The sequence below is a fragment of the Clarias gariepinus genome, chromosome 10, assembly GCF_024256425.1.
Source record: "Clarias gariepinus isolate MV-2021 ecotype Netherlands chromosome 10, CGAR_prim_01v2, whole genome shotgun sequence".
In the NCBI taxonomy this organism is placed as follows: Eukaryota; Metazoa; Chordata; class Actinopteri; order Siluriformes; family Clariidae; genus Clarias; species Clarias gariepinus.
In genome coordinates, this window is record NC_071109.1 from 29,477,121 (window position 1) to 29,499,563 (window position 22,443).

General features: G+C 45.6%; 1 protein-coding gene and 77 non-coding genes across 78 annotated transcripts in view; all 78 read right to left on the reverse strand.

Moving 5' to 3' along the window:
• LOC128532123 (uncharacterized) overlaps positions 1-22,443 on the reverse strand; it is a 75,825-nt gene that overhangs the window by 30,039 nt on the left and 23,343 nt on the right. The gene's annotated exons all lie outside the window — the stretch shown is intronic.
• Positions 29-101, reverse strand: trnam-cau (transfer RNA methionine (anticodon CAU)). The gene has a single exon. It is a non-coding gene; the product is annotated as a tRNA-Met (tRNA).
• trnam-cau (transfer RNA methionine (anticodon CAU)) lies at positions 266-338 on the reverse strand. The gene has a single exon. It is a non-coding gene; the product is annotated as a tRNA-Met (tRNA).
• trnam-cau (transfer RNA methionine (anticodon CAU)) lies at positions 582-654 on the reverse strand. Its single transcript has one exon. It is a non-coding gene; the product is annotated as a tRNA-Met (tRNA).
• Positions 768-840, reverse strand: trnam-cau (transfer RNA methionine (anticodon CAU)). The gene has a single exon. It is a non-coding gene; the product is annotated as a tRNA-Met (tRNA).
• trnam-cau (transfer RNA methionine (anticodon CAU)) lies at positions 1,018-1,090 on the reverse strand. The gene has a single exon. It is a non-coding gene; the product is annotated as a tRNA-Met (tRNA).
• trnam-cau (transfer RNA methionine (anticodon CAU)) lies at positions 1,268-1,340 on the reverse strand. Its single transcript has one exon. It is a non-coding gene; the product is annotated as a tRNA-Met (tRNA).
• Positions 1,514-1,586, reverse strand: trnam-cau (transfer RNA methionine (anticodon CAU)). Its single transcript has one exon. It is a non-coding gene; the product is annotated as a tRNA-Met (tRNA).
• trnam-cau (transfer RNA methionine (anticodon CAU)) lies at positions 1,700-1,772 on the reverse strand. The gene has a single exon. It is a non-coding gene; the product is annotated as a tRNA-Met (tRNA).
• On the reverse strand, positions 1,950-2,022 carry trnam-cau (transfer RNA methionine (anticodon CAU)). Its single transcript has one exon. It is a non-coding gene; the product is annotated as a tRNA-Met (tRNA).
• trnam-cau (transfer RNA methionine (anticodon CAU)) lies at positions 2,136-2,208 on the reverse strand. Its single transcript has one exon. It is a non-coding gene; the product is annotated as a tRNA-Met (tRNA).
• Positions 2,322-2,394, reverse strand: trnam-cau (transfer RNA methionine (anticodon CAU)). Its single transcript has one exon. It is a non-coding gene; the product is annotated as a tRNA-Met (tRNA).
• On the reverse strand, positions 2,945-3,017 carry trnam-cau (transfer RNA methionine (anticodon CAU)). The gene has a single exon. It is a non-coding gene; the product is annotated as a tRNA-Met (tRNA).
• trnam-cau (transfer RNA methionine (anticodon CAU)) lies at positions 3,195-3,267 on the reverse strand. Its single transcript has one exon. It is a non-coding gene; the product is annotated as a tRNA-Met (tRNA).
• Positions 3,382-3,454, reverse strand: trnam-cau (transfer RNA methionine (anticodon CAU)). Its single transcript has one exon. It is a non-coding gene; the product is annotated as a tRNA-Met (tRNA).
• trnam-cau (transfer RNA methionine (anticodon CAU)) lies at positions 3,818-3,890 on the reverse strand. The gene has a single exon. It is a non-coding gene; the product is annotated as a tRNA-Met (tRNA).
• On the reverse strand, positions 4,005-4,077 carry trnam-cau (transfer RNA methionine (anticodon CAU)). Its single transcript has one exon. It is a non-coding gene; the product is annotated as a tRNA-Met (tRNA).
• trnam-cau (transfer RNA methionine (anticodon CAU)) lies at positions 4,441-4,513 on the reverse strand. The gene has a single exon. It is a non-coding gene; the product is annotated as a tRNA-Met (tRNA).
• On the reverse strand, positions 4,691-4,763 carry trnam-cau (transfer RNA methionine (anticodon CAU)). Its single transcript has one exon. It is a non-coding gene; the product is annotated as a tRNA-Met (tRNA).
• On the reverse strand, positions 4,878-4,950 carry trnam-cau (transfer RNA methionine (anticodon CAU)). Its single transcript has one exon. It is a non-coding gene; the product is annotated as a tRNA-Met (tRNA).
• On the reverse strand, positions 5,314-5,386 carry trnam-cau (transfer RNA methionine (anticodon CAU)). Its single transcript has one exon. It is a non-coding gene; the product is annotated as a tRNA-Met (tRNA).
• trnam-cau (transfer RNA methionine (anticodon CAU)) lies at positions 5,750-5,822 on the reverse strand. The gene has a single exon. It is a non-coding gene; the product is annotated as a tRNA-Met (tRNA).
• On the reverse strand, positions 5,937-6,009 carry trnam-cau (transfer RNA methionine (anticodon CAU)). Its single transcript has one exon. It is a non-coding gene; the product is annotated as a tRNA-Met (tRNA).
• trnam-cau (transfer RNA methionine (anticodon CAU)) lies at positions 6,373-6,445 on the reverse strand. The gene has a single exon. It is a non-coding gene; the product is annotated as a tRNA-Met (tRNA).
• Positions 6,623-6,695, reverse strand: trnam-cau (transfer RNA methionine (anticodon CAU)). The gene has a single exon. It is a non-coding gene; the product is annotated as a tRNA-Met (tRNA).
• trnam-cau (transfer RNA methionine (anticodon CAU)) lies at positions 6,810-6,882 on the reverse strand. The gene has a single exon. It is a non-coding gene; the product is annotated as a tRNA-Met (tRNA).
• trnam-cau (transfer RNA methionine (anticodon CAU)) lies at positions 7,246-7,318 on the reverse strand. Its single transcript has one exon. It is a non-coding gene; the product is annotated as a tRNA-Met (tRNA).
• trnam-cau (transfer RNA methionine (anticodon CAU)) lies at positions 7,496-7,568 on the reverse strand. The gene has a single exon. It is a non-coding gene; the product is annotated as a tRNA-Met (tRNA).
• trnam-cau (transfer RNA methionine (anticodon CAU)) lies at positions 7,745-7,817 on the reverse strand. The gene has a single exon. It is a non-coding gene; the product is annotated as a tRNA-Met (tRNA).
• On the reverse strand, positions 7,932-8,004 carry trnam-cau (transfer RNA methionine (anticodon CAU)). Its single transcript has one exon. It is a non-coding gene; the product is annotated as a tRNA-Met (tRNA).
• Positions 8,368-8,440, reverse strand: trnam-cau (transfer RNA methionine (anticodon CAU)). The gene has a single exon. It is a non-coding gene; the product is annotated as a tRNA-Met (tRNA).
• Positions 8,555-8,627, reverse strand: trnam-cau (transfer RNA methionine (anticodon CAU)). Its single transcript has one exon. It is a non-coding gene; the product is annotated as a tRNA-Met (tRNA).
• Positions 8,991-9,063, reverse strand: trnam-cau (transfer RNA methionine (anticodon CAU)). The gene has a single exon. It is a non-coding gene; the product is annotated as a tRNA-Met (tRNA).
• Positions 9,241-9,313, reverse strand: trnam-cau (transfer RNA methionine (anticodon CAU)). The gene has a single exon. It is a non-coding gene; the product is annotated as a tRNA-Met (tRNA).
• Positions 9,428-9,500, reverse strand: trnam-cau (transfer RNA methionine (anticodon CAU)). The gene has a single exon. It is a non-coding gene; the product is annotated as a tRNA-Met (tRNA).
• Positions 9,678-9,750, reverse strand: trnam-cau (transfer RNA methionine (anticodon CAU)). The gene has a single exon. It is a non-coding gene; the product is annotated as a tRNA-Met (tRNA).
• trnam-cau (transfer RNA methionine (anticodon CAU)) lies at positions 10,115-10,187 on the reverse strand. The gene has a single exon. It is a non-coding gene; the product is annotated as a tRNA-Met (tRNA).
• Positions 10,302-10,374, reverse strand: trnam-cau (transfer RNA methionine (anticodon CAU)). Its single transcript has one exon. It is a non-coding gene; the product is annotated as a tRNA-Met (tRNA).
• On the reverse strand, positions 10,738-10,810 carry trnam-cau (transfer RNA methionine (anticodon CAU)). Its single transcript has one exon. It is a non-coding gene; the product is annotated as a tRNA-Met (tRNA).
• Positions 11,174-11,246, reverse strand: trnam-cau (transfer RNA methionine (anticodon CAU)). Its single transcript has one exon. It is a non-coding gene; the product is annotated as a tRNA-Met (tRNA).
• trnam-cau (transfer RNA methionine (anticodon CAU)) lies at positions 11,610-11,682 on the reverse strand. Its single transcript has one exon. It is a non-coding gene; the product is annotated as a tRNA-Met (tRNA).
• trnam-cau (transfer RNA methionine (anticodon CAU)) lies at positions 11,860-11,932 on the reverse strand. Its single transcript has one exon. It is a non-coding gene; the product is annotated as a tRNA-Met (tRNA).
• On the reverse strand, positions 12,047-12,119 carry trnam-cau (transfer RNA methionine (anticodon CAU)). The gene has a single exon. It is a non-coding gene; the product is annotated as a tRNA-Met (tRNA).
• Positions 12,483-12,555, reverse strand: trnam-cau (transfer RNA methionine (anticodon CAU)). Its single transcript has one exon. It is a non-coding gene; the product is annotated as a tRNA-Met (tRNA).
• trnam-cau (transfer RNA methionine (anticodon CAU)) lies at positions 12,733-12,805 on the reverse strand. The gene has a single exon. It is a non-coding gene; the product is annotated as a tRNA-Met (tRNA).
• Positions 12,920-12,992, reverse strand: trnam-cau (transfer RNA methionine (anticodon CAU)). The gene has a single exon. It is a non-coding gene; the product is annotated as a tRNA-Met (tRNA).
• trnam-cau (transfer RNA methionine (anticodon CAU)) lies at positions 13,106-13,178 on the reverse strand. Its single transcript has one exon. It is a non-coding gene; the product is annotated as a tRNA-Met (tRNA).
• On the reverse strand, positions 13,356-13,428 carry trnam-cau (transfer RNA methionine (anticodon CAU)). Its single transcript has one exon. It is a non-coding gene; the product is annotated as a tRNA-Met (tRNA).
• trnam-cau (transfer RNA methionine (anticodon CAU)) lies at positions 13,606-13,678 on the reverse strand. Its single transcript has one exon. It is a non-coding gene; the product is annotated as a tRNA-Met (tRNA).
• Positions 13,793-13,865, reverse strand: trnam-cau (transfer RNA methionine (anticodon CAU)). The gene has a single exon. It is a non-coding gene; the product is annotated as a tRNA-Met (tRNA).
• trnam-cau (transfer RNA methionine (anticodon CAU)) lies at positions 14,229-14,301 on the reverse strand. The gene has a single exon. It is a non-coding gene; the product is annotated as a tRNA-Met (tRNA).
• Positions 14,416-14,488, reverse strand: trnam-cau (transfer RNA methionine (anticodon CAU)). Its single transcript has one exon. It is a non-coding gene; the product is annotated as a tRNA-Met (tRNA).
• On the reverse strand, positions 14,852-14,924 carry trnam-cau (transfer RNA methionine (anticodon CAU)). The gene has a single exon. It is a non-coding gene; the product is annotated as a tRNA-Met (tRNA).
• trnam-cau (transfer RNA methionine (anticodon CAU)) lies at positions 15,039-15,111 on the reverse strand. Its single transcript has one exon. It is a non-coding gene; the product is annotated as a tRNA-Met (tRNA).
• Positions 15,475-15,547, reverse strand: trnam-cau (transfer RNA methionine (anticodon CAU)). The gene has a single exon. It is a non-coding gene; the product is annotated as a tRNA-Met (tRNA).
• On the reverse strand, positions 15,725-15,797 carry trnam-cau (transfer RNA methionine (anticodon CAU)). Its single transcript has one exon. It is a non-coding gene; the product is annotated as a tRNA-Met (tRNA).
• trnam-cau (transfer RNA methionine (anticodon CAU)) lies at positions 15,912-15,984 on the reverse strand. The gene has a single exon. It is a non-coding gene; the product is annotated as a tRNA-Met (tRNA).
• trnam-cau (transfer RNA methionine (anticodon CAU)) lies at positions 16,348-16,420 on the reverse strand. Its single transcript has one exon. It is a non-coding gene; the product is annotated as a tRNA-Met (tRNA).
• On the reverse strand, positions 16,598-16,670 carry trnam-cau (transfer RNA methionine (anticodon CAU)). The gene has a single exon. It is a non-coding gene; the product is annotated as a tRNA-Met (tRNA).
• trnam-cau (transfer RNA methionine (anticodon CAU)) lies at positions 16,785-16,857 on the reverse strand. The gene has a single exon. It is a non-coding gene; the product is annotated as a tRNA-Met (tRNA).
• On the reverse strand, positions 17,221-17,293 carry trnam-cau (transfer RNA methionine (anticodon CAU)). The gene has a single exon. It is a non-coding gene; the product is annotated as a tRNA-Met (tRNA).
• On the reverse strand, positions 17,471-17,543 carry trnam-cau (transfer RNA methionine (anticodon CAU)). Its single transcript has one exon. It is a non-coding gene; the product is annotated as a tRNA-Met (tRNA).
• trnam-cau (transfer RNA methionine (anticodon CAU)) lies at positions 17,658-17,730 on the reverse strand. The gene has a single exon. It is a non-coding gene; the product is annotated as a tRNA-Met (tRNA).
• Positions 18,344-18,416, reverse strand: trnam-cau (transfer RNA methionine (anticodon CAU)). Its single transcript has one exon. It is a non-coding gene; the product is annotated as a tRNA-Met (tRNA).
• On the reverse strand, positions 18,531-18,603 carry trnam-cau (transfer RNA methionine (anticodon CAU)). Its single transcript has one exon. It is a non-coding gene; the product is annotated as a tRNA-Met (tRNA).
• trnam-cau (transfer RNA methionine (anticodon CAU)) lies at positions 18,717-18,789 on the reverse strand. The gene has a single exon. It is a non-coding gene; the product is annotated as a tRNA-Met (tRNA).
• On the reverse strand, positions 18,967-19,039 carry trnam-cau (transfer RNA methionine (anticodon CAU)). The gene has a single exon. It is a non-coding gene; the product is annotated as a tRNA-Met (tRNA).
• trnam-cau (transfer RNA methionine (anticodon CAU)) lies at positions 19,154-19,226 on the reverse strand. Its single transcript has one exon. It is a non-coding gene; the product is annotated as a tRNA-Met (tRNA).
• On the reverse strand, positions 19,527-19,599 carry trnam-cau (transfer RNA methionine (anticodon CAU)). Its single transcript has one exon. It is a non-coding gene; the product is annotated as a tRNA-Met (tRNA).
• On the reverse strand, positions 19,714-19,786 carry trnam-cau (transfer RNA methionine (anticodon CAU)). Its single transcript has one exon. It is a non-coding gene; the product is annotated as a tRNA-Met (tRNA).
• Positions 20,150-20,222, reverse strand: trnam-cau (transfer RNA methionine (anticodon CAU)). The gene has a single exon. It is a non-coding gene; the product is annotated as a tRNA-Met (tRNA).
• Positions 20,400-20,472, reverse strand: trnam-cau (transfer RNA methionine (anticodon CAU)). The gene has a single exon. It is a non-coding gene; the product is annotated as a tRNA-Met (tRNA).
• trnam-cau (transfer RNA methionine (anticodon CAU)) lies at positions 20,650-20,722 on the reverse strand. Its single transcript has one exon. It is a non-coding gene; the product is annotated as a tRNA-Met (tRNA).
• Positions 20,837-20,909, reverse strand: trnam-cau (transfer RNA methionine (anticodon CAU)). Its single transcript has one exon. It is a non-coding gene; the product is annotated as a tRNA-Met (tRNA).
• trnam-cau (transfer RNA methionine (anticodon CAU)) lies at positions 21,273-21,345 on the reverse strand. The gene has a single exon. It is a non-coding gene; the product is annotated as a tRNA-Met (tRNA).
• On the reverse strand, positions 21,460-21,532 carry trnam-cau (transfer RNA methionine (anticodon CAU)). The gene has a single exon. It is a non-coding gene; the product is annotated as a tRNA-Met (tRNA).
• On the reverse strand, positions 21,833-21,905 carry trnam-cau (transfer RNA methionine (anticodon CAU)). The gene has a single exon. It is a non-coding gene; the product is annotated as a tRNA-Met (tRNA).
• Positions 22,269-22,341, reverse strand: trnam-cau (transfer RNA methionine (anticodon CAU)). Its single transcript has one exon. It is a non-coding gene; the product is annotated as a tRNA-Met (tRNA).

Below are 22,443 nucleotides of genomic sequence, written 5' to 3' on the forward strand. Positions count from 1 at the left end.
GCCAAATAAATTTATATCCTAGATGCCATGCCCCGTGTAAGGATTGAACTCACGACCTTCAGATTATGAGACTGACGCGCTACCTACTGCGCTAACGAGGCCACACGAAAGGAAAAAAAGGGACATGTGAATCGATACGCAAACCATATAGCAGCGTTTCAGGTAACTGTACCGTAACCTGCTGGAATTCCATGAAATTCCTTGAATCTTTACAGGAAACAACTTCAACATGATTCAGAGTGTGCCTCCTGGCCAAATAATCACATGCCCCGTGTGAGGATCGAACTCACGACCTTCAGATTATGAGACTGACGCGATACCTACTGCGCTAACAAGGCCACAAGAAAGGATAAAAGGGACCTGCTGAAATTCCTTGAATCTTTACGGGAAACAACTTCAACATGATTCAGTGTGTGCCTCGTGGCCAAATATATTTACATCCTAGCTGCCATGCCCCGTGTGAGGATCGAACTCACGACCTTAACTCACGTAACCTGCTGGAATTCCATGAAATTCCTTGAATCTTTACAGGAAACAACTTCAACATGATTCAGAGTGTGCCTCGTGGCCAAATAATCACATGCCCCGTGTGAGGATCGAACTCACGACCTTCAGATTATGAGACTGACGCGCTATCTACTGCGCTAACGAGGCCACAGAAAAAGATAAAAGGGACCTGCTGAGATTCCTTGAATCTTTACAGGAAACAACTTCAACATGATTCAGAGTGTGCCTCGTGGCCAAATAAATTTATATCCTAGATGCCATGCCCCGTGTGAGGATTGAACTCACGACCTTCAGATTATGAGACTGACGCGCTACCTACTGCGCTAACGAGGCCACACGAAAGGAAAAAAGGGACATGTGACAAGATACGCAAACCATATAGCAGCGTTTCAGGTAACTGTACCGTAACCTGCTGGAATTCCATGAAATTCCTTGAATCTTTACAGGAAACAACTTCAACATGATTCAGAGTGTGCCTCGTGGCCAAATAAATTTACATCCTAGCTGCCATGCCCCGTGTGAGGATCGAACTCACGACCTTCAGATTATGAGACTGACGCGCTACCTACTGCGCTAACGAGGCCACAAGAAAGGAAAAAAGGGACATGTGACTCGATACGCAAACCATATAGCAGCGTTTCAGGTAACTGTACCGTAACCTGCTGGAATTCCATGAAATTCCTTGAATCTTTACAGGAAACAACTTCAACATGATTCAGAGTGTGCATCGTGGCCAAATAAATTTATATCCTAAATGCCATGCCCCGTGTAAGGATTGAACTCACGACCTTCAGATTATGAGACTGACGCGCTACCTACTGCGCTAACGAGGCCACACGAAAGGAAAAGAGGGACATGTGACTCGATACGCAAACCATATAGCAGCGTTTCAGGTAACTGTACCGTAACCTGCTGGAATTCCATGAATCTTTACAGGAAACAACTTCAACATGATTCAGACTGTGCCTCGTGGCCAAACATCCTACAGCTTACATCCTAGCTGCCATGCCCCGTGTGAGGATCGAACTCACGACCTTCAGGTTATGAGACTGACGCGCTACCTACTGCACTAACGAGGCCACAAGAAAGGATAAAAGGGACCTGCTGAAATTCCTTGAATCTTTACAGGAAACAACTTCAACATGATTCAGTGTGTGCCTCGTGGCCAAATAAATTTACATCCTAGCTGCCATGCCCCGTGTGAGGATTGAACTCACGACCTTCAGATTATGAGACTGACGCGCTACCTACTGCGCTAACGAGGCCACAGAAAAGGACAAAAGGGACATGTGAATCGATACGCAAACCATATAGCAGCGTTTCAGGTAAGTGTACCATAACCTGCTGGAATTTCATGAAATTCCTTGAATCTTTACGGGAAACAACTTCAACATGATTTAGAGTGTGCCTCGTGGCCAAATAAATTTACATCCTAGCTGCCATGCCCCGTGTGAGGATCGAACTCACGACCTTCAGATTATGAGACTGACGCGCTACCTACTGCGCTAACGAGGCCACAAGAAAGGATAAAAGGGACCTGCTGGAATTCCTTGAATCTTTACAGGAAACAACTTTAACATGATTCAGAGTGTGCCTCGTGGCGAAATAAATTTACGTCCTAGCTGCCATGCCCCGTGTGAGGATCGAACTCACGACCTTCAGATTATGAGACTGACGCGCTACCTACTGCGCTAACGAGGCCACAAGAAAGCATGAAAGGGACCTGCTGAAATTCCTTGAATCTTTACGGGAAACAACTTCAACATGATTCAGTGTGTGCCTCGTGGCCAAATAAGTTTATATCCTAGATGCCATGCCCCATGTGAGGATCGAACTCACGACCTTCAGATTATGAGACTGACGCGCTACCTACTGCGCTAACGAGGCCACACGAAAGGAAAAAAAGGGACATGTGAATCGATACGCAAACCATATAGCAGCGTTTCAGGTAACTGCACCGTAACCTGCTGGAATTCCATGAAATTCCTTGAATCTTTACAGGAAACAACTTCAACATGATTCAGAGTGTGCCTCGTGGCCAAATAAATTTACATCCTAGCTGCCATGCCCCGTGTGACGATTGAACTCACAAGCTTTAGATTATGAGACTGACGCGCTACCTACTGCGCTAACGAGGCCACAAGAAAGCATGAAAGGGACCTGCTGAAATTCCTTGAATCTTTACAGGAAACAACTTCAACATGATTCAGTGTGTGCCTCGTGGCCAAATAAATTTACAACCTAGCTGCCATGCCCCTTCTGAGGATCGAACTCACGACCTTCAGATTATGAGACTGACGCGCTACCTACTGCGCTAACGAGGCCACAAGAAAGGATAAAAGGGACCTGCTGGAATTTCTTGAATCGTTACAGGAAACAACTTTAACATGATTCGGTGTGTGCCTCGTGGCCAAATAAGTTTATATCCTAGATGCCATGCCCCATGTGAGGATCGAACTCACGACTTTCAGATTATGAGACTGACGCGCTACCTACTGCGCTAACGAGGCCACAAGAAAATAAAAAAGGGACATGTGAATCGATACGCAAACCATATAGCAGCGTTTCAGGTAACTGCACCGTAACCTGCTAGAATTCCACGAAATTCCTTGAATCTTTACAGGAAACAACTTCAACATGATTCAGAGTGTGCCTCGTGGCCAAACAAATTTACATCCTAGCTGCCATGCCCCATGTGAGGATCGAACTCACGACCTTCAGATTATGAGACTGACGCGCTACCTACTGCGCTAACGAGGCCACAGAAAAGGATAAAAAGGGACCTGCTGGAATTCCTTGAATCTTTACAGGAAACAACTTTAACATGATTCAGTGTGTGCCTCGTGGCCAAATAAATTTAAATCCTACCTGCCATGCCCCGTGTGAGGATCGAACTCACGACCTTCAGATTATGAGACTGACGCGCTACCTACTGCGCTAACGAGGCCACTGCAAACGGCAAAATGGACCTGCTGAAATTCTTTGAATCTTTACAGGAAACAACTTCAACATGATTCAGTGTGTGCCTCGTGGCCAAATAAATTGATATCCTAGATGCCATGCCCCTTGTGAGGATTGAACTCACGACCTTCAGATTATGAGACTGAGGCACTACCTACTGCGCTAACGAGGCCACACGAAAAGAAAAAAGGGACATGTGAATCGATACGCAAAGCATATAGCAGCGTTTCAGGTAACTGTACCGTAACCTGCTAGAATTCCATGAAATTCCTTGAATCTTTACAGGAAACAACTTCAACATGATTCAGAGTGTGCCTCGTGGCCAAACAAATTTACATCCTAGCTGCCATGCCCCGTGTGAGGATCGAACTCACGACCTTCAGATTATGAGACTGACGCGCTACCTACTGCGCTAACGAGGCCACAGAAAAGGATAAAAAGGGACCTGCTGGAATTCCTTGAATCTTTACAGGAAACAACTTTAACATGATTCAGTGTGTGCCTCGTGGCCAAATAAATTTAAATCCTAGCTGCCATGCCCCGTGTGAGGATCGAACTCACGACCTTCAGATTATGAGACTGACGCGCTACCTACTGCGCTAACGAGGCCACAAAAAAAGAAAAAAGGGACATGTGAATCGATACGCAAACCATATAGCAGCGTTTCAGGTAACTGTACCGTAACCTGCTGGAATTCCATGAAATTCCTCGGATCCTTACAGGAAACAACTTCAACATGATTCAGAGTGTGCCTCGTGGCCAAATAAATTTACATCCTAGCTGCCATGCCCTGTGTGAGGATCGAACTCACGAACTTCAGATTATGAGACTGACGCGCTACGTACTGCGCTGACGAGGCCACAGAAAAGGATAAAAGGGACCTGCTGGAATTCCTTGAATCTTTACAAGAAACAACTTTAACATGATTCAGTGTGTGCCTCGTGGTCAAATAAATTTAAATCCTAGCTGCCACGCCCCGTGTGAGGATCGAACTCACGACCTTCAGATTATGAGACTGACGCGCTACCTACTGCGCTAACGAGGCCACAAGAAAAGAAAAAAGGGACATGTGAATCGATACGCAAACCATATAGCAGCGTTTCAGGTAACTGTACCGTAACCTGCTAGAATTCCATGAAATTCCTTGAATCTTTACAGGAAACAACTTCAACATGATTCAGAGTGTGCCTCGTGGCCAAACAAATTTACATCCTAGCTGCCATGCCCCATGTGAGGATCGAACTCACGACCTTCAGATTATGAGACTGACGCGCTACCTACTGCGCTAACGAGGCCACAGAAAAGGATAAAAAGGGACCTGCTGGAATTCCTTGAATCTTTACAGGAAACAACTTTAACATGATTCAGTGTGTGCCTCGTGGCCAAATAAATTTAAATCCTAGCTGCCATGCCCCGTGTGAGGATCGAACTCAAGACCTTCAGATTATGAGACTGACGCGCTACCTACTGCGCTAACGAGGCCACAAAAAAAGAAAAAAGGGACATGTGAATCGATGCGCAAACCATATAGCAGCGTTTCAGGTAACTGTACCGTAACCTGCTGGAATTCCATGAAATTCCTCGGATCCTTACAGGAAACAACTTCAACATGATTCAGAGTGTGCCTCGTGGCCAAATAAATTTAAATCCTAGCTGCCATGCCCTGTGTGAGGATCGAACTCACGACCTTCAGATTATGAGACTGACGCGCTACGTACTGCGCTGACGAGGCCACAGAAAAGGATAAAAGGGACCTGCTGGAATTCCTTGAATCTTTACAAGAAACAACTTTAACATGATTCAGTGTGTGCCTCGTGGCCAAATAAATTTAAGTCCTAGCTGCCATGCCCCGTGTGAAGATCGAACTCACGACCTTCAGATTATGAGACTGACGCGCTACCTACTGCGCTAACGAGGCCACTGCAAACGGCAAAATGGACCTGCTGAAATTCTTTGAATCTTTACAGGAAACAACTTCAACATGATTCAGTGTGTGCCTCGTGGCCAAATAAATTGATATCCTAGATGCCATGCCCCTTGTGAGGATTGAACTCACGACCTTCAGATTATGAGACTGAGGCACTACCTACTGCGCTAACGAGGCCACACGAAAAGAAAAAAGGGACATGTGAATCGATACGCAAAGCATATAGCAGCGTTTCAGGTAACTGTACCGTAACCTGCTAGAATTCCATGAAATTCCTTGAATCTTTACAGGAAACAACTTCAACATGATTCAGAGTGTGCCTCGTGGCCAAACAAATTTACATCCTAGCTGCCATGCCCCGTGTGAGGATCGAACTCACGACCTTCAGATTATGAGACTGACGCGCTACCTACTGCGCTAACGAGGCCACAGAAAAGGATAAAAAGGGACCTGCTGGAATTCCTTGAATCTTTACAGGAAACAACTTTAACATGATTCAGTGTGTGCCTCGTGGCCAAATAAATTTAAATCCTAGCTGCCATGCCCCGTGTGAGGATCGAACTCACGACCTTCAGATTATGAGACTGACGCGCTACCTACTGCGCTAACGAGGCCACAAAAAAAGAAAAAAGGGACATGTGAATCGATACGCAAACCATATAGCAGCGTTTCAGGTAACTGTACCGTAACCTGCTGGAATTCCATGAAATTCCTCGGATCCTTACAGGAAACAACTTCAACATGATTCAGAGTGTGCCTCGTGGCCAAATAAATTTACATCCTAGCTGCCATGCCCTGTGTGAGGATCGAACTCACGAACTTCAGATTATGAGACTGACGCGCTACGTACTGCGCTGACGAGGCCACAGAAAAGGATAAAAGGGACCTGCTGGAATTCCTTGAATCTTTACAAGAAACAACTTTAACATGATTCAGTGTGTGCCTCGTGGTCAAATAAATTTAAATCCTAGCTGCCATGCCCCGTGTGAGGATCGAACTCACGACCTTCAGATTATGAGACTGACGCGCTACCTACTGCGCTAACGAGGCCACAAGAAAAGAAAAAAGGGACATGTGAATCGATACGCAAACCATATAGCAGCGTTTCAGGTAACTGTACCGTAACCTGCTAGAATTCCATGAAATTCCTTGAATCTTTACAGGAAACAACTTCAACATGATTCAGAGTGTGCCTCGTGGCCAAACAAATTTACATCCTAGCTGCCATGCCCCATGTGAGGATCGAACTCACGACCTTCAGATTATGAGACTGACGCGCTACCTACTGCGCTAACGAGGCCACAGAAAAGGATAAAAAGGGACCTGCTGGAATTCCTTGAATCTTTACAGGAAACAACTTTAACATGATTCAGTGTGTGCCTCGTGGCCAAATAAATTTAAATCCTAGCTGCCATGCCCCGTGTGAGGATCGAACTCAAGACCTTCAGATTATGAGACTGACGCGCTACCTACTGCGCTAACGAGGCCACAAAAAAAGAAAAAAGGGACATGTGAATCGATGCGCAAACCATATAGCAGCGTTTCAGGTAACTGTACCGTAACCTGCTGGAATTCCATGAAATTCCTCGGATCCTTACAGGAAACAACTTCAACATGATTCAGAGTGTGCCTCGTGGCCAAATAAATTTAAATCCTAGCTGCCATGCCCTGTGTGAGGATCGAACTCACGACCTTCAGATTATGAGACTGACGCGCTACGTACTGCGCTGACGAGGCCACAGAAAAGGATAAAAGGGACCTGCTGGAATTCCTTGAATCTTTACAAGAAACAACTTTAACATGATTCAGTGTGTGCCTCGTGGCCAAATAAATTTACATCCTAGCTGCCATGCCCCGTGTGAGGATCGAACTCACGACCTTCAGATTATGAGACTGACGCGCTACCTACTGCGCTAACGAGGCCACGCGAAAGGAAAAAAGGGACATGTGACTCGATACGCAAACCATATAGCAGCGTTTCAGGTAACTGTACCGTAACCTGCTGGAAATCCATGAAATTCCTTGAATCTTTACAGGAAACAACTTTAACATGATTCAGAGTGTGCCTCGTGGCCAAATAAATTTACATCCTAGATGCCATGCCCCGTGTGAGGATCGAACTCACGACCTTCAGATTATGAGACTGACGCGCTACCTACTGCGCTAACTAGGCCACAAAAAAGAAAAAAGGGACATGTGAATCGATACGCAAACCATATAGCAGCGTTTCAGGTAACTGTACCGTAACCTGCTGGAATTCCATGAAATTCCTCGGATCCTTACAGGAAACAACTTCAACATGATTCAGAGTGTGCCTCGTGGCCAAATAAATTTACATCCTAGCTGCCATGCCCCATGTGAGGATCGAACTCACGACCTTCAGATTATGAGACTGACGCGCTACCTACTGCGCTAACGAGGCCACAGAAAAGGATAAAAAGGGACCTGCTGGAATTCCTTGAATCTTTACAGGAAACAACTTTAACATGATTCAGTGTGTGCCTCGTGGTCAAATAAATTTAAATCCTACCCGCCATGCCCCGTGTGAGGATCGAACTCACGACCTTCAGATTATGAGACTGACGCGCTACCTACTGCGCTAACGAGGCCACTGCAAACGGCAAAAGGGACCTGCTGAAATTCTTTGAATCTTTACAGGAAACAACTTCAACATGATTCAGTGTGTGCCTCGTGGCCAAATAAATTGATATCCTAGATGCCATGCCCCTTGTGAGGATTGAACTCACGACCTTCAGATTATGAGACTGAGGCACTACCTACTGCGCTAACGAGGCCACACGAAAAGAAAAAAGGGACATGTGAATCGATACGCAAAGCATATAGCAGCGTTTCAGGTAACTGTACCGTAACCTGCTAGAATTCCATGAAATTCCTTGAATCTTTACAGGAAACAACTTCAACATGATTCAGAGTGTGCCTCGTGGCCAAACAAATTTACATCCTAGCTGCCATGCCCCGTGTGAGGATCGAACTCACGACCTTCAGATTATGAGACTGACGCGCTACCTACTGCGCTAACGAGGCCACAGAAAAGGATAAAAAGGGACCTGCTGGAATTCCTTGAATCTTTACAGGAAACAACTTTAACATGATTCAGTGTGTGCCTCGTGGCCAAATAAACTTAAATCCTAGCTGCCATGCCCCGTGTGAGGAGCGAACTCACGACCTTCAGATTATGAGACTGACGCGCTACCTACTGCGCTAACGAGGCCACAAAAAAAGAAAAAAGGGACATGTGAATCGATACGCAAACCATATAGCAGCGTTTCAGGTAACTGTACCGTAACCTGCTGGAATTCCATGAAATTCCTCGGATCCTTACAGGAAACAACTTCAACATGATTCAGAGTGTGCCTCGTGGCCAAATAAATTTACATCCTAGCTGCCATGCCCTGTGTGAGGATCGAACTCACGACCTTCAGATTATGAGACTGACTCGCTACGTACTGCGCTGACGAGGCCACAGAAAAGGATGAAAGGGACCTGCTGGAATTCCTTGAATCTTTACAAGAAACAACTTTAACATGATTCAGTGTGTGCCTCGTGGTCAAATAAATTTAAATCCTAGCTGCCATGCCCCGTGTGAGGATCGAACTCATGACCTTCAGATTATGAGACTGACGCGCTACCTACTGCGCTAACGAGGCCACAAGAAAGGAAAAAAGGGACATGTGAATCGATACGCAAACCATATAGCAGCGTTTCAGGTAACTGTACCGTAACGTGCTGGAATTCCATGAAATTCCTTGAATCTTTACAGGAAACAACTTCAAAATGATTCAGTGTGTGCCTCCTGGCCAAACAAATTTACATCCTAGCTGCCATGCCCCATGTGAGGATCAAACTCACGACCTTCAGATTATGAGACTGACGCGCTACCTACTGCGCTAACGAGGCCACAGAAAAGGATAAAAAGGGACCTGCTGGAATTCCTTGAATCTTTACAGGAAACAACTTTAACATGATTCAGTGTGTGCCTCGTGGCCAAATAAATTTAAATCCTAGCTGCCATGCCCCGTGTGAGGATCGAACTCAAGACCTTCAGATTATGAGACTGACGCGCTACCTACTGCGCTAACGAGGCCACACGCAAAGAAAAAAGGGACATGTGAATCGATACGCAAAGCATATAGCAGCGTTTCAGGTAACTGTACCGTAACCTGCTAGAATTCCATGAAATTCCTTGAATCTTTACAGGAAACAACTTCAACATGATTCAGAGTGTGCCTCGTGGCCAAACAAATTTACATCCTAGCTGCCATGCCCCGTGTGAGGATCGAACTCGCGACCTTCAGATTATGAGACTGACGCGCTACCTACTGCGCTAACGAGGCCACAGAAAAGGATAAAAAGGGACCTGCTGGAATTCCTTGAATCTTTACAGGAAACAACTTCAACATGATTCAGTGTGTGCCTCGTGGCCAAATAAATTGATATCCTAGATGCCATGCCCCTTGTGAGGATTGAACTCACGACCTTCAGATTATGAGACTGAGGCACTACCTACTGCCCTAACGAGGCCACAAGAAAAGAAAAAAGGGACATGTGAATCGATACGCAAAGCATATAGCAGCGTTTCAGGTAACTGTACCGTAACCTGCTAGAATTCCATGAAATTCCTTGAATCTTTACAGGAAACAACTTCAACATGATTCAGAGTGTGCCTCGTGGCCAAACAAATTTACATCCTAGCTGCCATGCCCCGTGTGAGGATCGAACTCACGACCTTCAGATTATGAGACTGACGCGCTACCTACTGCGCTAACGAGGCCACAGAAAAGGATAAAAAGGGACCTGCTGGAATTCCTTGAATCTTTACAGGAAACAACTTTAACATGATTCAGTGTGTGCCTCGTGGCCAAATAAATTTAAATCCTAGCTGCCATGCCCCGTGTGAGGATCGAACTCACGACCTTCAGATTATGAGACTGACGCGCTACCTACTGCGCTAACGAGGCCACAAAAAAAGAAAAAAGGGACATGTGAATCGATACGCAAACCATATAGCAGCGTTTCAGGTAACTGTACCGTAACCTGCTGGAATTCCATGAAATTCCTCGGATCCTTACAGGAAACAACTTCAACATGATTCAGAGTGTGCCTCGTGGCCAAATAAATTTACATCCTAGCTGCCATGCCCTGTGTGAGGATCGAACTCACGACCTTCAGATTATGAGACTGACGCGCTACGTACTGCGCTGACGAGGCCACAGAAAAGGATAAAAGGGACCTGCTGGAATTCCTTGAATCTTTACAAGAAACAACTTTAACATGATTCAGTGTGTGCCTCGTGGCCAAATAAATTTACATCCGAGCCGCCATGCCCCGTGTGAGGATCGAACTCACGACCTTCAGATTATGAGACTGACGCGCTACCTACTGCGCTAACGAGGCCACACGAAAGGAAAAAAGGGACATGTGACAAGATACGCAAACCATATAGCAGCGTTTCAGGTAACTGTACCGTAACCTGCTGGAATTCCATGAAATTCCTTGAATCTTTACAGGAAACAACTTCAACATGATTCAGAGTGTGCCTCGTGGCCAAATAAATTTACATCCTAGCTGCCATGCCCCGTGTGAGGATCGAACTCACGACCTTCAGATTATGAGACTGACGCACTACCTACTGCGTTAACGAGACCACAGAAAAGTATAAAAGGGACCTGCTGAAATTCCTTGAATCTTTACAGGAAACAACTTCAACATGATTCAGTGTGTGCCTCGTGGCGAAATAAATTTACGTCCTAGCTGCCATGCCCCGTGTGAGGATCGAACTCACGACCTTCAGATTATGAGACTGACGCGCTACCTACTGCGCTAACGAGGCCACAAGAAAGGAAAAAAGGGACATGTGAATCGATACGCAAACCATATAGCAGCGTTTCAGGTAACTGTACCGTAACCTGCTGGAATTCCATGAAATTCCTCGGATCCTTACAGGAAACAACTTCAACATGATTCAGAGTGTGCCTCGTGGCCAAATAAATTTACATCCTAGCTGCCATGCCCTGTGTGAGGATCGAACTCACGACCTTCAGATTATGAGACTGACGCGCTACGTACTGCGCTGACGAGGCCACAGAAAAGGATAAAAGGGACCTGCTGGAATTCCTTGAATCTTTACAAGAAACAACTTTAACATGATTCAGTGTGTGCCTCGTGGTCAAATAAATTTAAATCCTAGCTGCCATGCCCCGTGTGAGGATCGAACTCACGACCTTCAGATTATGAGACTGACGCGCTACCTACTGCGCTAACGAGGCCACAAGAAAAGAAAAAAGGGACATGTGAATCGATACGCAAACCATATAGCAGCGTTTCAGGTAACTGTACCGTAACCTGCTAGAATTCCATGAAATTCCTTGAATCTTTACAGGAAACAACTTCAACATGATTCAGAGTGTGCCTCGTGGCCAAACAAATTTACATCCTAGCTGCCATGCCCCATGTGAGGATCGAACTCACGACCTTCAGATTATGAGACTGACGCGCTACCTACTGCGATAACGAGGCCACAGAAAAGGATAAAAAGGGACCTGCTGGAATTCCTTGAATCTTTACAGGAAACAACTTTAACATGATTCAGTGTGTGCCTCGTGGCCAAATAAATTTAAATCCTAGCTGCCATGCCCCGTGTGAGGATCGAACTCACGACCTTCAGATTATGAGACTGACGCGCTACCTACTGCGCTAACGAGGCCACAAAAAAAGAAAAAAGGGACATGTGAATCGATACGCAAACCATATAGCAGCGTTTCAGGTAACTGTACCGTAACCTGCTGGAATTCCATGAAATTCCTCGGATCCTTACAGGAAACAACTTCAACATGATTCAGAGTGTGCCTCGTGGCCAAATAAATTTACATCCTAGCTGCCATGCCCTGTGTGAGGATCGAACTCACGACCTTCAGATTATGAGACTGACGCGCTACGTACTGCGCTGACGAGGCCACAGAAAAGGATAAAAGGGACCTGCTGGAATTCCTTGAATCTTTACAAGAAACAACTTTAACATGATTCAGTGTGTGCCTCGTGGTCAAATAAATTTAAATCCTAGCTGCCATGCCGCGTGTGAGGATCGAACTCACGACCTTCAGATTATGAGACTGACGCGCTACCTACTGCGCTAACGAGACCACAAGAAAAGAAAAAAGGGACATGTGAATCGATACGCAAACCATATAGCAGCGTTTCAGGTAAATGTACCGTAACCTGCTAGAATTCCATGAAATTCCTTGAATCTTTACAGGAAACAACTTCAACATGATTCAGAGTGTGCCTCGTGGCCAAACAAGTTTACATCCTAGCTGCCATGCCCCATGTGAGGATCGAACTCACGACCTTCAGATTATGAGACTGACGCGCTACCTACTGCGCTAACGAGGCCACAGAAAAGGATAAAAAGGGACCTGCTGGAATTCCTTGAATCTTTACAGGAAACAACTTTAACATGATTCAGTGTGTGCCTCGTGGCCAAATAAATTTAAATCCTAGCTGCCATGCCCCGTGTGAGGATCGAACTCACGACCTTCAGATTATGAGACTGACGCGCTACCTACTGCGCTAACGAGGCCACAGAAAACGATAAAAGGGACCTGCTGGAATTTCTTGAATCGTTACAGGAAACAACTTTAACATGATTCAGTGTGTGCCTCGTGGCCAAATAAATTGATATCCTAGATGCCATGCCCCTTGTGAGGATTGAACTCACGACCTTCAGATTATGAGACTGAGGCGCTACCTACTGCGCTAACGAGGCCACACGAAAAGAAAAAAGGGACATGTGAATCGATACGCAAAGCATATAGCAGCGTTTCAGGTAACTGTACCGTAACCTGCTAGAATTCCATGAAATTCCTTGAATCTTTACAGGAAACAACTTCAACATGATTCAGAGTGTGCCTCGTGGCCAAATAAATTTAAATCCTAGATGCCATGCCCCTTGTGAGGATTGAACTCACGACCTTCAGATTATGAGACTGAGGCGCTACCTACTGCGCTAACGAGGCCACACGAAAAGAAAAAAGGGACATGTGAATCGATACGCAAAGCATATAGCAGCGTTTCAGGTAACTGTACCGTAACCTGCTAGAATTCCATGAAATTCCTTGAATCTTTACAGGAAACAACTTCAACATGATTCAGAGTGTGCCTCGTGGCCAAACAAATTTACATCCTAGCTGCCATGCCCCGTGTGAGGATCGAACTCACGACCTTCAGATTATGAGACTGACGCGCTACCTACTGCGCTAACGAGGCCACAGAAAAGGATAAAAAGGGACCTGCTGGAATTCCTTGAATCTTTACAGGAAACAACTTTAACATGATTCAGTGTGTGCCTCGTGGCCAAATAAACTTAAATCCTAGCTGCCATGCCCCGTGTGAGGAGCGAACTCACGACCTTCAGATTATGAGACTGACGCGCTACCTACTGCGCTAACGAGGCCACAAAAAAAGAAAAAAGGGACATGTGAATCGATACGCAAACCATATAGCAGCGTTTCAGGTAACTGTACCGTAACCTGCTGGAATTCCATGAAATTCCTCGGATCCTTACAGGAAACAACTTCAACATGATTCAGAGTGTGCCTCGTGGCCAAATAAATTTACATCCTAGCTGCCATGCCCTGTGTGAGGATCGAACTCACGACCTTCAGATTATGAGACTGACTCGCTACGTACTGCGCTGACGAGGCCACAGAAAAGGATGAAAGGGACCTGCTGGAATTCCTTGAATCTTTACAAGAAACAACTTTAACATGATTCAGTGTGTGCCTCGTGGTCAAATAAATTTAAATCCTAGCTGCCATGCCCCGTGTGAGGATCGAACTCATGACCTTCAGATTATGAGACTGACGCGCTACCTACTGCGCTAACGAGGCCACAGAAAAGGATAAAAAGGGACCTGCTGGAATTCCTTGAATCTTTACAGGAAACAACTTTAACATGATTCAGTGTGTGCCTCGTGGTCAAATAAATTTAAATCCTACCTGCCATGCCCCGTGTGAGGATCGAACTCACGACCTTCAGATTATGAGACTGACGCGCTACCTACTGCGCTAACGAGGCCACTGCAAACGGCAAAAGGGACCTGCTGAAATTCTTTGAATCTTTACAGGAAACAACTTCAACATGATTCAGTGTGTGCCTCGTGGCCAAATAAATTGATATCCTAGATGCCATGCCCCTTGTGAGGATTGAACTCACGACCTTCAGATTATGAGACTGAGGCACTACCTACTGCCCTAACGAGGCCACAAGAAAAGAAAAAAGGGACATGTGAATCGATACGCAAAGCATATAGCAGCGTTTCAGGTAACTGTACCGTAACCTGCTAGAATTCCATGAAATTCCTTGAATCTTTACAGGAAACAACTTCAACATGATTCAGAGTGTGCCTCGTGGCCAAACAAATTTACATCCTAGCTGCCATGCCCCGTGTGAGGATCGAACTCACGACCTTCAGATTATGAGACTGACGCGCTACCTACTGCGCTAACGAGGCCACAGAAAAGGATAAAAAGGGACCTGCTGGAATTCCTTGAATCTTTACAGGAAACAACTTTAACATGATTCAGTGTGTGCCTCGTGGCCAAATAAATTTAAATCCTAGCTGCCATGCCCCGTGTGAGGATCGAACTCACGACCTTCAGATTATGAGACTGACGCGCTACCTACTGCGCTAACGAGGCCACAAAAAAAGAAAAAAGGGACATGTGAATCGATACGCAAACCATATAGCAGCGTTTCAGGTAACTGTACCGTAACCTGCTGGAATTCCATGAAATTCCTCGGATCCTTACAGGAAACAACTTCAACATGATTCAGAGTGTGCCTCGTGGCCAAATAAATTTACATCCTAGCTGCCATGCCCTGTGTGAGGATCGAACTCACGACCTTCAGATTATGAGACTGACGCGCTACGTACTGCGCTGACGAGGCCACAGAAAAGGATAAAAGGGACCTGCTGGAATTCCTTGAATCTTTACAAGAAACAACTTTAACATGATTCAGTGTGTGCCTCGTGGTCAAATAAATTTAAATCCTAACTGCCATGCCCCGTGTGAGGATCGAACTCACGACCTTCAGATTATGAGACTGACGCGCTACCTACTGCGCTAACGAGGCCACAAGAAAAGAAAAAAGGGACATGTGAATCGATACGCAAACCATATAGCAGCGTTTCAGGTAACTGTACCGTAACCTGCTAGAATTCCATGAAATTCCTTGAATCTTTACAGGAAACAACTTCAACATGATTCAGAGTGTGCCTCGTGGCCAAACAAATTTACATCCTAGCTGCCATGCCCCATGTGAGGATCGAACTCACGACCTTCAGATTATGAGACTGACGCGCTACCTACTGCGCTAACGAGGCCACAGAAAAGGATAAAAAGGGACCTGCTGAAATTCCTTGAATCTTTACAGGAAACAACTTCAACATGATTCAGTGTGTGCCTCGTGGCCAAATAAATTTAAATCCTAGCTGCCATGCCCCGTGTGAGGATCGAACTCACGACCTTCAGATTATGAGACTGACGCGCTACCTACTGCGCTAACGAGGCCACAAAAAAAGAAAAAAGGGACATGTGAATCGATACGCAAACCATATAGCAGCGTTTCAGGTAACTGTACCGTAACCTGCTGGAATTCCATGAAATTCCTCGGATCCTTACAGGAAACAACTTCAACATGATTCAGAGTGTGCCTCGTGGCCAAATAAATTTACATCCTAGCTGCCATGCCCTGTGTGAGGATCGAACTCACGACCTTCAGATTATGAGACTGACGCGCTACGTACTGCGCTGACGAGGCCACAGAAAAGGATAAAAGGGACCTGCTGGAATTCCTTGAATCTTTACAAGAAACAACTTTAACATGATTCAGTGTGTGCCTCGTGGTCAAATAAATTTAAATCCTAGCTGCCATGCCCCGTGTGAGGATCGAACTCACGACCTTCAGATTATGAGACTGACGCGCTACCTACTGCGCTAACGAGGCCACAAGAAAAGAAAAAAGGGACATGTGAATCGATACGCAAACCATATAGCAGCGTTTCAGGTAACTGTACCGTAACCTGCTAGAATTCCATGAAATTCCTTGAATCTTTACAGGAAACAACTTCAACATGATTCAGAGTGTGCCTCGTGGCCAAACAAATTTACATCCTAGCTGCCATGCCCCATGTGAGGATCGAACTCACGACCTTCAGATTATGAGACTGACGCGCTACCTACTGCGATAACGAGGCCACAGAAAAGGATAAAAAGGGACCTGCTGGAATTCCTTGAATCTTTACAGGAAACAACTTTAACATGATTCAGTGTGTGCCTCGTGGCCAAATAAATTTAAATCCTAGCTGCCATGCCCCGTGTGAGGATCGAACTCACGACCTTCAGATTATGAGACTGACGCGCTACCTACTGCGCTAACGAGGCCACAAAAAAAGAAAAAAGGGACATGTGAATCGATACGCAAACCATATAGCAGCGTTTCAGGTAACTGTACCGTAACCTGCTGGAATTCCATGAAATTCCTCGGATCCTTACAGGAAACAACTTCAACATGATTCAGAGTGTGCCTCGTGGCCAAATAAATTTACATCCTAGCTGCCATGCCCTGTGTGAGGATCGAACTCACGACCTTCAGATTATGAGACTGACGCGCTACGTACTGCGCTGACGAGGCCACAGAAAAGGATAAAAGGGACCTGCTGGAATTCCTTGAATCTTTACAAGAAACAACTTTAACATGATTCAGTGTGTGCCTCGTGGTCAAATAAATTTAAATCCTAGCTGCCATGCCGCGTGTGAGGATCGAACTCACGACCTTCAGATTATGAGACTGACGCGCTACCTACTGCGCTAACGAGACCACAAGAAAAGAAAAAAGGGACATGTGAATCGATACGCAAACCATATAGCAGCGTTTCAGGTAAATGTACCGTAACCTGCTAGAATTCCATGAAATTCCTTGAATCTTTACAGGAAACAACTTCAACATGATTCAGAGTGTGCCTCGTGGCCAAACAAGTTTACATCCTAGCTGCCATGCCCCATGTGAGGATCGAACTCACGACCTTCAGATTATGAGACTGACGCGCTACCTACTGCGCTAACGAGGCCACAGAAAAGGATAAAAAGGGACCTGCTGGAATTCCTTGAATCTTTACAGGAAACAACTTTAACATGATTCAGTGTGTGCCTCGTGGCCAAATAAATTTAAATCCTAGCTGCCATGCCCCGTGTGAGGATCGAACTCACGACCTTCAGATTATGAGACTGACGCGCTACCTACTGCGCTAACGAGGCCACAGAAAACGATAAAAGGGACCTGCTGGAATTTCTTGAATCGTTACAGGAAACAACTTTAACATGATTCAGTGTGTGCCTCGTGGCCAAATAAATTGATATCCTAGATGCCATGCCCCTTGTGAGGATTGAACTCACGACCTTCAGATTATGAGACTGAGGCGCTACCTACTGCGCTAACGAGGCCACACGAAAAGAAAAAAGGGACATGTGAATCGATACGCAAAGCATATAGCAGCGTTTCAGGTAACTGTACCGTAAGCTGCTAGAATTCCATGAAATTCCTTGAATCTTTACAGGAAACAACTTCAACATGATTCAGAGTGTGCCTCGTGGCCAAATAAATTTAAATCCTAGATGCCATGCCCCTTGTGAGGATTGAACTCACGACCTTCAGATTATGAGACTGAGGCGCTACCTACTGCGCTAACGAGGCCACACGAAAAGAAAAAAGGGACATGTGAATCGATACGCAAAGCATATAGCAGCGTTTCAGGTAACTGTACCGTAACCTGCTAGAATTCCATGAAATTCCTTGAATCTTTACAGGAAACAACTTCAACATGATTCAGAGTGTGCCTCGTGGCCAAACAAATTTACATCCTAGCTGCCATGCCCCGTGTGAGGATCGAACTCACGACCTTCAGATTATGAGACTGACGCGCTGCCTACTGCGCTAAGGAGGCCACAGAAAAGGATAAAAAGGGACCTGCTGGAAATCCTTGAATCTTTACAGGAAACAACTTTAACATGATTCAGTGTGTGCCTCGTGGCCAAATAAATTTACATCCTAGCTGCCATGCCCCGTGTGAGGATCGAACTCACGACCTTCAGATTATGAGACTGACGCGCTACCTACTGCGCTAACGAGGCCACAGAAAAGGACAAAAGGGACCTGCTGGAATTCCTTGAATCTTTACAGGAAACAACTTTAACATGATTCAGTGTGTGCCTCGTGGCCAAATAAATTTATATCCTAGATGCCATGCCCCGTGTGAGAATTGAACTCACGACCTTCAGATTATGAGACTGACGCGCTACCTACTGCGCTAACGAGGCCACACGAAAAGAAAAAAGGGACATGTGAATCGATACGCAAAGCATATAGCAGCGTTTCAGGTAACTGTACCGTAACCTGCTAGAATTCCATGAAATTCCTTGAATCTTTACAGGAAACAACTTCAACATGATTCAGAGTGTGCCTCGTGGCCAAGCAAATTTACATCCTAGCTGCCATGCCCCGTGTGAGGATCGAACTCACGACCTTCAGATTATGAGACTGACGCGCTACCTACTGCGCTAACGAGGCCACAGAAAAGGATAAAAAGAGACCTGCTGGAATTCCTTGAATCTTTACAGGAAACAACTTTAACATGATTCAGTGTGTGCCTCGTGGCCAAATAAATTTAAATCCTAGCTGCCATGCCCCGTGTGAGGATCGAACTCACGACCTTCAGATTATGAGACTGACGCGCTACCTACTGCGCTAACGAGGCCACAGCAAATGGCAAAAGGGACCTGCTGAAATTCCTTGAGTCTTTACAGGAAACAACTTCAACATGATTCAGAGTGTGCCTCGTGGCCAAATAAATTTACATCCTAGCTGCCATGCCCTGTGTGAGGATCGAACTCACGACCTTCAGATTATGAGACTGACGCGCTGCCTACTGCGCTAAGGAGGCCACGGAAAAGGATAAAAAGGGACCTGCTGGAATTCCTTGAATCTTTACAGGAAACAACTTTAACATGATTCAGTGTGTGCCTCGTGGCCAAATAAATTTACATCCTAGCTGCCAAGCCCCGTGTGAGGATCGAACTCACGACCTTCAGATTATGAGACTGACGCGCTACCTACTGCGCTAACGAGGCCACAGAAAAGGATAAAAAGGGACCTGCTGGAATTCCTTGAATCTTTACAGGAAACAACTTTAACATGATTCAGTGTGTGCCTCGTGGCCAAATAAATTTAAATCCTAGCTGCCATGCCCCGTGTGAGGATCGAACTCACGACCTTCAGATTATGAGACTGACGCGCTACCTACTGCGCTAACGAGGCCACAAAAAAAGAAAAAAGGGACATGTGAATCGATACGCAAACCATATAGCAGCGTTTCAGGTAACTGTACCGTAACCTGCTGGAATTCCATGAAATTCCTCGGATCCTTACAGGAAACAACTTCAACATGATTCAGAGTGTGCCTCGTGGCCAAATAAATTTACATCCTAGCTGCCATGCCCTGTGTGAGGATCGAACTCACGACCTTCAGATTATGAGACTGACGCGCTACGTACTGCGCTGACGAGGCCACAGAAAAGGATAAAAGGGACCTGCTGGAATTCCTTGAATCTTTACAAGAAACAACTTTAACATGATTCAGTGTGTGCCTCGTGGTCAAATAAATTTAAATCCTAGCTGCCATGCCGCGTGTGAGGATCGAACTCACGACCTTCAGATTATGAGACTGACGCGCTACCTACTGCGCTAACGAGACCACAAGAAAAGAAAAAAGGGACATGTGAATCGATACGCAAACCATATAGCAGCGTTTCAGGTAAATGTACCGTAACCTGCTAGAATTCCATGAAATTCCTTGAATCTTTACAGGAAACAACTTCAACATGATTCAGAGTGTGCCTCGTGGCCAAACAAGTTTACATCCTAGCTGCCATGCCCCATGTGAGGATCGAACTCACGACCTTCAGATTATGAGACTGAGGCGCTACCTACTGCGCTAACGAGGCCACACGAAAAGAAAAAAGGGACATGTGAATCGATACGCAAAGCATATAGCAGCGTTTCAGGTAACTGTACCGTAACCTGCTAGAATTCCATGAAATTCCTTGAATCTTTACAGGAAACAACTTCAACATGATTCAGAGTGTGCCTCGTGGCCAAACAAATTTACATCCTAGCTGCCATGCCCCGTGTGAGGATCGAACTCACGACCTTCAGATTATGAGACTGACGCGCTGCCTACTGCGCTAAGGAGGCCACAGAAAAGGATAAAAAGGGACCTGCTGGAAATCCTTGAATCTTTACAGGAAACAACTTTAACATGATTCAGTGTGTGCCTCGTGGCCAAATAAATTTACATCCTAGCTGCCATGCCCCGTGTGAGGATCGAACTCACGACCTTCAGATTATGAGACTGACGCGCTACCTACTGCGCTAACGAGGCCACAGAAAAGGACAAAAGGGACCTGCTGGAATTTCTTGAATCTTTACAGGAAACAACTTTAACATGATTCAGTGTGTGCCTCGTGGCCAAATAAATTGATATCCTAGATGCCATGCCCCTTGTGAGGATTGAACTCACGACCTTCAGATTATGAGACTGAGGCGCTACCTACTGCGCTAACGAGGCCACACGAAAAGAAAAAAGGGACATGTGAATCGATACGCAAAGCATATAGCAGCGTTTCAGGTAACTGTACCGTAACCTGCTAGAATTCCATGAAATTCCTTGAATCTTTACAGGAAACAACTTCAACATGATTCAGAGTGTGCCTCGTGGCCAAGCAAATTTACATCCTAGCTGCCATGCCCCGTGTGAGGATCGAACTCACGACCTTCAGATTATGAGACTGACGCGCTACCTACTGCGCTAACGAGGCCACAGAAAAGGATAAAAAGAGACCTGCTGGAATTCCTTGAATCTTTACAGGAAACAACTTTAACATGATTCAGTGTGTGCCTCGTGGCCAAATAAATTTAAATCCTAGCTGCCATGCCCCGTGTGAGGATCGAACTCACGACCTTCAGATTATGAGACTGACGCGCTACCTACTGCGCTAACGAGGCCACAGCAAATGGCAAAAGGGACCTGCTGAAATTCCTTGAGTCTTTACAGGAAACAACTTCAACATGATTCAGAGTGTGCCTCGTGGCCAAATAAATTTACATCCTAGCTGCCATGCCCTGTGTGAGGATCGAACTCACGACCTTCAGATTATGAGACTGACGCGCTGCCTACTGCGCTAAGGAGGCCACGGAAAAGGATAAAAAGGGACCTGCTGGAATTCCTTGAATCTTTACAGGAAACAACTTTAACATGATTCAGTGTGTGCCTCGTGGCCAAATAAATTTACATCCTAGCTGCCAAGCCCCGTGTGAGGATCGAACTCACGACCTTCAGATTATGAGACTGACGCGCTACCTACTGCGCTAACGAGGCCACAGAAAACGATAAAAGGGACCTGCTGGAATTTCTTGAATCGTTACAGGAAACAACTTTAACATGATTCAGTGTGTGCCTCGTGGCCAAATAAATTGATATCCTAGATGCCATGCCCCTTGTGAGGATTGAACTCACGACCTTCAGATTATGAGACTGAGGCGCTACCTACTGCGCTAACGAGGCCACACGAAAAGAAAAAAGGGACATGTGAATCGATACGCAAAGCATATAGCAGCGTTTCAGGTAACTGTACCGTAACCTGCTAGAATTCCATGAAATTCCTTGAATCTTTACAGGAAACAACTTCAACATGATTCAGAGTGTGCCTCGTGGCCAAACAAATTTACATCCTAGCTGCCATGCCCCGTGTGAGGATCGAACTCACGACCTTCAGATTATGAGACTGACGCGCTACCTACTGCGCTAACGAGGCCACAGAAAAGGATAAAAAGGGACCTGCTGGAATTCCTTGAATCTTTACAGGAAACAACTTTAACATGATTCAGTGTGTGCCTCGTGGCCAAATAAATTTAAA